Here is a 9,993-nt window from a genome sequence, read left to right on the forward strand (position 1 = left end):
CAATTTCAATTTTCTAAACTTTTCTACCCAGCCAAACAGATTGCTGTCAAAATGTTTACGTTTAAAACACAGAGATGTGGGCACCCGGGTCATTGTCGAGGCTGCGCAAATGGCACGCGAACAGGTGCCTTATGTTAGCAAGCCCTCCGTGGCCTTGTCCGAGAAGGAGCGCAGGTTCCTCGAAGGATTCGGTGCGGGCAGGTAACGCGAACAGGTGCCTTGGATTAGCAAGCCCTCAGTGGCTTAGTCCGAGAAGGAACGCAGGTTCCTCGAAGGATTCGGTGCGGGCAGGTAGCTTTACCTTTCTGGTTCGGTTTCTTCTAGATTTTTCTTTGCTGTTTTTCAGTGCCTTTGTATTTGTGTTGTTTGTTTTTGGTTTTCTTACTCATGTTCTGCTCTTGTGCCATGGTCACTGTCTCCTCTATATATTTTCGTGCTCTGCGCAATAAACTCAGTTGGAAGTTTGCGCTCGTGTCTTTCGTGTCCTTCTTGTCTCTGTGTCGTCGTTTTGTTCTCGCGCAATAACTATCCTCATGCCATACCAACTAGCCCAAGCTGCCACACTTCTAATGTACCTTTAATCCTGATGAAGGCCAGACTCTAGGCCAAAACGTCGAAGTAAACCACGTTGTGACCGCTCACGGTGGATCTACTGGACTGTATATATATATATATATATATATATATATATATATATATATATTATGATTGCGAAATGTTCCTGACGTTTTTTTTTCGTTCTAGAACGCTACGTCATTATGCTCCATTTTGAGCGTCAGAGTCTTGGTGCTTATTTATAGTGAGTTCTAAAGGTCGTCTTTCTTACCCGGCACGAAGTAAACCAGAACGCCGAGGACAAAGTTGACCACAATAAGGATGGTAAGTGCAAAGGAGTACACTCTGAGCAGGAAGGTGTTCTCCCGCAGTGCCCCGACGCAGCCGCACGAGCTGATGGTGAACAGCGCAAGCCCGAATAGGAAGAGCAGCACCTCCATATGTGTTAGCAGCATTCCCGAGATATCTAGGCGTTCCAGTACGTGCTCCTCTTCCCTGTCCCACGAATCCATGAACATCCTCAATGCAGCCCAGATGAGGGATATGCCCACAAACCACAGGAGAATGTTGAGAAGCAGCAGCGGGCATCGCACCTGTAAGTGCGACAGCGAGAACAACTTTGCACTGACTAGCGTGCCCCCTCTGACAAGTTGGTTCTTGAAATGCCTCCAAAATTATCTGAAATTGCAGGAGGCAAAAGGTGGCTTCATTCCTTCAAGAATATCTTTTGGGGCAGCACTGGCAGATATGTGAAGTTGGGCGATGTCGCAAGCCATCCTGCCACTGCCACTATAGTCTACAGCAGTAGACTGGAGGCAATGAAAAGATGCAGTAGCCACTGCCAACAGTTTGCAGCAGTAATTTAAAACTGAACTGACCATTTTTTAGACAACAGAGCAAGTTTCCGCTAGCAATTTAAACCGACCAACGAAATCTAATCTTTCATAGATTACAGAGCAAGTGTCTGCTAGCAATTTAAACCGACGAACGAAATCTAACTTATTTGAGCTGTTCTTACATGACACGCGTCTAAGGAATATCATGTTTGCACCAGTCGTGTATTTCGTTATTCATTGACAACACATAACACTCAATTTGATATGTGTGGAGCTATAAAAACGACTGCGAGCACGTCATGAAGGGCTCAATATACTCCAATGTATCGTTGAAGCGCGCGCACGTTGGGAACAGCAGCGCTACCTTAGCAAAACACGAGCACTCTATAGTCTGACGCCAGGCTTGACCAGCGTACATCGGCGCGGCCCGACGGCAACTGGCGCGAAATGCAACACGCTGCATTTCGCGCCAATGCGTCAGCCAGACAACACTGCGTCTCCCTCTTTTTGTTACCGAGGGACGCCGGATGCACTGAAATGCGCATGTGTCAAAGAAACACAACGCGGCGCGCGCCTGCGAGAATATGGCAGGACCAGTGCATGGCGTGCACCAACGCCGGCTTGACGCGACAAAATGAAAACTGGCGAGCACCTGCATTGCGTCACTTCAAAATGTATTGGCGCCTCGACTGTAGCATGCAGTCATGTTCTCACATGACACGCATCTCATGACTATCATGTTCGCACCAGTCACATACCTTCGTCATCAATTGGGTCACATCATACCAAATTTGACATACACGAAGCTAGCGAAACAGCCGCGAGCGCATCATCAGTGTGGCATGTAGTCATGTTCTTACATGACACGCATTACATGATTATCATGTTTGGATGTGTCATTTACCAACGTCGTCCGTTCGCGCCGCGTAATACCACAATTGGTACAGGTGAAGCTAGCCTAATGGCCGCGAGCACATCATGAGTGTAGAATGTAGCCATGTTCTTACATGACACGCATCTCATGTCTATCATGTTTGCAACAGTATCACACCTTCGTCATTCATTCACGTGCCGTAATACCAGATTTGGTATAACTGAAGCTAGCGAAACGGCCGCCAGCGCGACATGAGCAAGGCAAGTAGTCTAGTTGTTACATGACACGCGTCTCATGATTATCAAGTTCGCACCAGTCACATACCTTCTTTATCCATTCACGTACTGTAATACCAAATTTGATATATTCGACGCTAGCGAAACGGCCGCGAGCGCATCATGAGCGTGGCATGTAGTCATATGTTGTCACATGACACGCATGTCATGATTTTCATGTTAGGATCTGTTGCTTGTGTTCGCCATGCAATCACGCTTTACCATGGTAGTTTTCCTACATGCCATGTGAACGAAACCACCGCAAGAGCTGCAGGACCATGAAATGTATATCATGACATTAATGACATACATGTCATGATTTTCTGGTTATAATTAGTTAAATATGTTTTTGATGCAGTCATGGTATGCCATACCAAGTTTGGTATCGATACCATTATTGGAACGGCCAGGAGAGCTAAAACTCGTAGGTGGATAGATAGATAGATAGATAGATAGATAGATAGATAGATATAGATAGATGGATAAAGATAGATAGATAGATAGATAGATAGATAGATGGATAGATAGATAGATAGATAGATAGATAGATAGATAGATAGATAGATAGATAGATAGATAGATAGATAGATAGATAGACAGACTTAAGTGCCCACAGTTCACTAAAAGCACTTTGTGTTTAAAAGAATTTTTCGTAATAATTTTCAAAAATAAACTTTCGGTGTTTGTCATATGGAATGGAATGAAAAAACTTTATTTCGGTCCTGCAGGACGCGCTTAGCGCGTAGCGGGCGTCTCCCACGTAGGGACTGGCAGGGAGTACCTGGCGGCCGCTTCGTGGGCCAGCTGGACAGCCCATTGCTGGTCGGCGAGAAGTGAGCTCCTGAGGGACCTCTCCCACTTGCTTGAGGTAGAGTCGGGAGGAGTTGTTCTACACTCCCAGAGCATGTGATCGAGTGTCGCTGTGTGTCCACTTGATGGGCATGTGTCGCTTGGGTATGCATCGAGATAATAAATGTGAAGCGTGGCAAGGTTTGGGTACGCGTGTGTCTGTATTAGGCGTAGGGTTAATGCCTGCGGTTTGTTAAGTTTCGGATGTGGGGGTGGCAAAATGCAGCGTTCCAAGTGAAAGTGCTTTGTAATTCATTGTACGTGATTGGTGCATCCCGATTGGTATCCAACCCAGCAAGATGAGGTTGCTCTGTGGCAGCGCGGTCGGTAGGTGCGCGCGCTGCATCATGGGCGATCTCGTTGATGTTGGATAGGGCACCCGGCACCTGGCCGAGATTGGCGGGGAACCAGATGACAGTTTGGTGCTTCAGGGCACTTGGGTCCGCATTGCGCAGGATGCGTAACGCCTGGTCGGAGATGACTCCGCGTTCGAAGGCTTTGATGGCCGGCCTGGAGTCGCTGTAGATGAATTCCCGTTTGCTGTCGAGCATAGCTATAGCTACAGCTACTTGCTCCGCTATTTCGGGGTTTCGGGTGAGAATTGTGGCTGAGTTAAGTCTGCTGCGCGGATGATACCGCGACCGCGGCGAAGGCTTGGTTGTTGCGATAGGCAACAGCGTCCACGAACGAGACGTTGTCCCCTTCCATGTCTATGCGCTTGAGAATGGCGGTCGCCCGCGCAAGGCGCTTGCCTCTGTTGTATTCTGGGTGTACATTTCGTGGTACGGGTGCGATCGTGATAAGGTCGCGGATTTCACGGGGAATTAGAGTCAACTCTGGGGGGTCCCTGGCCCTCGAGGACAAGAAGCCGAGCTCGCGCAGAATATGGCGGCCCGCCTTGGTGGTAGTGAGTCGGGTCAATGGCACACGTACTTGTCATAAAGTTCCTAAAATTCATATTATAAATGAAATATTTATTTTACGTGTGAAAGGCATGATATAATGCACGTCATTTGGCGCACTTCGAAATAATTAGAGCCGCTGTAAGTTTGTCTCTTCCTAAAATATAAAGCCGAAATACCAGCGCAGGCTTCTCTCTGCGTCATATTCCCATCCATGTGCTTATACCCCAGCTGGTCAAGAAACTCATGCTCCCGTGCTTACAAAAGCTATGCCATTGCTGCCTATGCATCATTCTGGTACTCACTTACGACACGTTCCGAATTGGAGGGTGGGAAAACACGGACACCAGTATGAAATCATGAAACCTACAAGCTCTGACTGTTCAGTGCCTTATATTCTTCGTAATTCTCAAAAGAAATATTTCACGGGCGTTATTGTAGAAGGTACCCAATATCAATGCGGAATGTGTGTGAAAATATTTGTAAGGAATTCTCTGAATTTATATGCTATTGATTCCATCTCTGCCAATAAAGCAGACGTTCTGTTGCTTCCCAATACGCACACACTGCTTTGCAAAAAAGGTGCACTGCTGACTAAGCAGCATCATGGGTCGCTCATTAACCAATGTTAATATTTCAACGTCTCTGCAACTCCTTGTACGTAAGCTTGCAATATGAGCAGGTTGTGTACATCACATGAACTCACCGCTGGATTGAGTCAACGTCAAGCAGGACCGTCTCCTCCTTCTCTAGGCTGCACACCGACACTTGCTGTCTCAGCGAGCTGGTGCATTCACAAAATCGACCTCTGGATTGTTCAGACATGAGGCTGAGAACGTCGGTGAATGTCCGCTTTGCAGTTCAAAAAGCGCTTGCACATAACAAGAGCTTTCATTTACTCCAACCAATGATCGCCTTCTTCTGCATGTTCACGTTCTTTTGTGGCTAATACCCACTGTGAGAGATGGGCAAAGAATTGGGGGGTCCTAATAAATCCTATGGGGTTGTTGTTATTCTTGTACCAATGATCGCCTTCTTCTGCATGTTCACGTTCTTTTGTGGCTAATACCCACTGTGGGAGATGGGCGAAGAATTGGGGGGGTCTTATTAAATCTTATGGAGTTGTTATTCTTGTTGTTGTTGTTTTTGTCCCAACACATGGTTTGTACCCAATAGAGGGGATTGCCCAATTATAAGGGGAATTCTTCAAATATTTACTGGATTGTTTAATTCCAAGGAACAATTGTGTAGAGGCCTTCCCAGATTGAAGACCTTGTCTTTTTATATAATGCGCAAAACATGATGGAGACAAGGCTCCATTACCAATACTTGTTGCTTTCCACTATTCACTTTACGGATGTTTTAGTTTCTCAAGAAGAACATCGAACAATGTACTATATTTTAATCAAATCTTTCCTTCATTCGTAATGAATTAGAAATTACTGTTTTTTTATGCGGTCATTTGCGCAATTACCTCAGTTTGATATTTTTTATTTAGGAATACTTACAATCTCGTCAGTGATGCTTACAGCAGTTGGTCCAAATGGCGTGAAAACATTAGAGCACTCAGTCGCACTATTTCACCTTCTGGCTAAATGTTGTCTAGTGGCTAAGGTACTCGGCTGCTACCCGCAGGGCGCGGGTTCAAATCCCGGCTGCGGCGGCTGCATTTCCGATGGAGGCGGAAATGTTGTAGGCCCAAGTGCTCAGAATTGGGTGCACGTTAAGGAACCCCAGGTGGTCTAAATTTCCGGAGCCCTCCACTACGGCGTCTCTCATAATCATATAGTGGTTTTGGGACGTTCAACCGCACATGTCAATCAATCAATCTGGCTAAATGTTCTTGAAAAAAGGAAGAAACTTAACGAGAAATCGCTTTTGTAAATGTAAAATTATAAAAGTAAAATAAGTATGATAAACTCACGAAATGGAAAATTGATGACAAGTTTACACAAGCCTCCCCCAAAAGTTTTAATTACAGGTGAGAAAGAAAGAGTTAAACACATATACGTGACTAAGTTTCCTCATACATCTACTGCCAAAATGACTCTTAATGCAATGCAATTATCAGTGCTTCGATTGTAAGCGAAATCAAAATTCCCTAATAATTTCTATTAGAGTGAACTCTGTGGCAGTCGTTGCTGAGCCTTATTGAGAATAATTACTTTCTAAATAAAGAATAATGGACAGCGCGTGGGTTTCCGTGGGATTCATATTTGAATATTAGAACATTGAGTATTTTTCAATACTTACCATAGATGGTTAAAAAGACAGCTGATTGGACAGCAGCCATCTTAAGTCCCATTCCAACTTTCTCGTAGATGGCAAATAGACAGCTCCGAAAAGACCGCATCGTAGACAAATACGATGCAGGCTACTTTGCTGTCCAAACAAAATGGCGACTCAACTATTCGCTCAGATATGTCGGATCTTACCGGAATGGTCATCTGCACACAAGTAGACACTTCGCCACATACTCAATGTGAGTAACGTTTATTTTTTTTAAATTTGAACACGAAATAAGCCACAAAATACAATATTTACATTTGTCTATTTTAGCCTTCTTTTCACGACGCGAGGTGGCGCCGCGTAGCGTAGAAGCCGCCTTTTCTCAGAGAGGAAAACCAGGCCGCACTACTTTTTACAGACTCACCAGCTGGCTTGCCCGTGCTCAACCTACTGGGGTGTTCTTGGCTGATGATTGAGTGGTTTTAACTTTCTGTCTTAGAGTGCGATTTTATAGTTTATCTGTTTCTGAGTCTAACCGTATCTCTAGCGCTCATGTCGACTACTTCTCCTGGCCAAGCGCGACCCGCCTGGTCAGCGTCCCTGCCGTCTAATGAATTACCGCTAGACTCCTTTTTCCGCAGTGGTATTGACAGTATTCCCGTGGCAATGGTACCTACAAATGGAGGCTTCATCAGACTTACAAACCCTCAGGCGGTTCAAAAGGAACTTAGGACAACTTCAAATCATTTCCAGACCATCACAGATGTGCGCCCATTTGGGCGAGGAGGTATCGTGTGTAGGTCGCCGGATCAGACCTGCGTGCAGGATCTTCTTAAATGCACCTCCTTTGCTGCTACACCGGTGAGTGCTTTTATTCCTCCTCACCTTGCATGCACCAAAGGCCTTGTACGGGGAGTCGACTCCAAGCTGACTCCAGCTGAGACCCTAGACAGGCTCTCTGGAGCAGGCGTAATTTCAATTTACCGGTGTAATCGTCTTGTCGACAACGAGAGGGTACCAACCGATTCTGTCATCGCGACATTTGTGGGCACAAAATGCCCGTCAGAAATAAAATTCTGGCCACTGATCTTCCGAGTAGAACCCCTCGCTTCTCGTCCGATTCAATGCAAGAACTGCTGGAGATTCGGCCACAGTGCGAAAGGATGTAAATCTAACGTTCGTTGTAGCACCTGCGGAGAGAGCCATTCTTCAAGCAAGTGTACTGCAACAGCGGAAAAGTGTTGTCTCTGTGGGGGCAGTCACTGCGCCGACAACTCTGACTGTTCCGCTCGTTCCCGGGAGGTTCAAATCCTTGAAGTTATTGACCACCGCCGCTGTTCTCGAAGGAAAGCCATAGACATAGATAGAGACAGGGCTTTTGGATACTCTGGTATTACAGGGCGCTGCACTTCCAGTATGGACTCCAAGCTATCGCAGGCTATTGAAACCGCTGTGGAAAAAGCAGTGAGTAAGGCAATGGATAAACTCATATCTAACCTTTCCGACTGTTTGGTGCAAATTCTTTTAAGTCAGATTGGACAAACTGTGAAGACTAGTACAGAACCAGCAGTATTAGACATTACCAGCGACGCCACACAGCTACGCAATGTAGTGTTGGACGAACTTTCTGCATCTGCAGGCAAGGCTAAGCAGTCAGGAACACAGGTGCACTTGGACCGACATTCGCCTCAGCCGAGCACAAGTACTGCTACAGATATGGAACTCGATATACGAACTAATAAACGTACCAGATCCCCTATCTTCACCAATCTATAGTCCAAATCTAAACGGAATGAATCAGCTATTTCGCGTGAAGATGCTAACAAGGGCGCGACTTGCGCCTCTGTGGTGCGCTCAACACCATAGGTCAGTTGAGGGTACTACAGTGGAACTGCCGTTCTATATTCTCAGCCTCAACCGACCTACATTACTTTTGCAATAATTTTAATCTTGATATTATATTCTCCAAGAAACTTGGCTCACACCAGATAAAAATTTCCATCTTGCAGGTTTTCGTTCTTTTCGATTAGATCGCCCATCACGTGGTTGTTGTTTAATGATCCTTGTATCAAGTAAATTATGCCATAGGGCGAATATTTCTTTCAGAATGTTAGACTTGGATTGTGAAATATTATCATTGGACTTTTGTCTCCCCGGATACCGTACTTTTTTAATTGTAAATTGTTACTTCCCCTCCGGTGTGCAAAGTACGCGTTATCTTGATAGGGTTTCGGTAGCATGTAGAAAGGAAGTTGTACTCACAGGAGACTTTAATTCACATCATTTGTCTTGGTGTATAAGGACAGATTCTTGTGGTAGGCGACTGTGGGAATGGACTATTGATCACAACCTCTCTTGTCTGAATAAAAGTCATGTAACATTTGTCCGAGGTCAAACTAGCTCAGTATTGGATTTAACGTTTTGCTCCAATGCAATCAAGGTTTTCTCATGGGCTGTTCTGGATTCGGCAACAGCGACCAACTTCCTGTTGTTTTTGACATTACTTGTCCAACAATAACTTTAGATCAGCCAAAACGCACATTCATCAACCATAGCAAATTTCAAACCTGCCTTCGTTCTGCCATTTTCAAGCTTGGAAATGCCAGTACTAAGGAGATTGCATCTACGATTGGTTCAATGCTGGAGGGATCTAGAAAAATTCCGAATTTTCTATTCCATCTAATAAACGATCCTCCTCTCGTTGGTGGAATGATGAGTGTACGCGCGATTATAGAAAATGAAAAGCCGCTTGGAAAAAACTTCTTCTTAATCAGAGCCCAACAAACTGGAAGGACTATCAATTCCTTGCTGGCGTATTTAAGCGTACAATAAACCGCGCGAAAGAAGAATACGACAGTAAACATTTTGATTATCTTTCTAAATCTAAATATAAGCGTGCTTTGTTCACTTATCTTCGGACAAGAAAAGTACTGCCAGCACCTTTAACGTTGCAGTCATGTGTCTTGACGCCGGAAGAAATGAACACCTGTCTAGAAGACATAGCGCAAGGTTTAGAACGCCGCTTCACTGCTAATTTTTTGGCTATTCAGTCCGTTCTGATAAACTTGCATGAATTTCCAGAAGTTTCTTTAGCTGAATTGAGTCAGACAGTATTATGCTTATTGAGGACGGCTCCCGGACCAGATGGGATTACGAAATTTATGTTGAAATGTTTACTCCAGGAATCGCCTAATATTTTGCTAGAACTCGTGAATTATTTGTGAGGGAACGCATGGATACCTCAAGAATGAAAACTTTCCAAAATTGTATTGTTGCTAAAAATGAAAATGATGCATACACGTTGAATAACATGAGGCCGATCACACTGACATCAAACTTAGTGAAATTGGTTGAGAAAATTATCAATATACGAATTACTGAAATTATTACTATGAGCTCAATTCTAAGTCCCGGTCAAATTGGGTTCAGGGCTGGATGTTCGATTTGGGATGCCCACGTTGATTTAGAGAGTC

The sequence above is a fragment of the Rhipicephalus microplus genome, unplaced genomic scaffold (genome assembly GCF_043290135.1).
Source record: "Rhipicephalus microplus isolate Deutch F79 unplaced genomic scaffold, USDA_Rmic scaffold_15, whole genome shotgun sequence".
In the NCBI taxonomy this organism is placed as follows: Eukaryota; Metazoa; Arthropoda; class Arachnida; order Ixodida; family Ixodidae; genus Rhipicephalus; species Rhipicephalus microplus.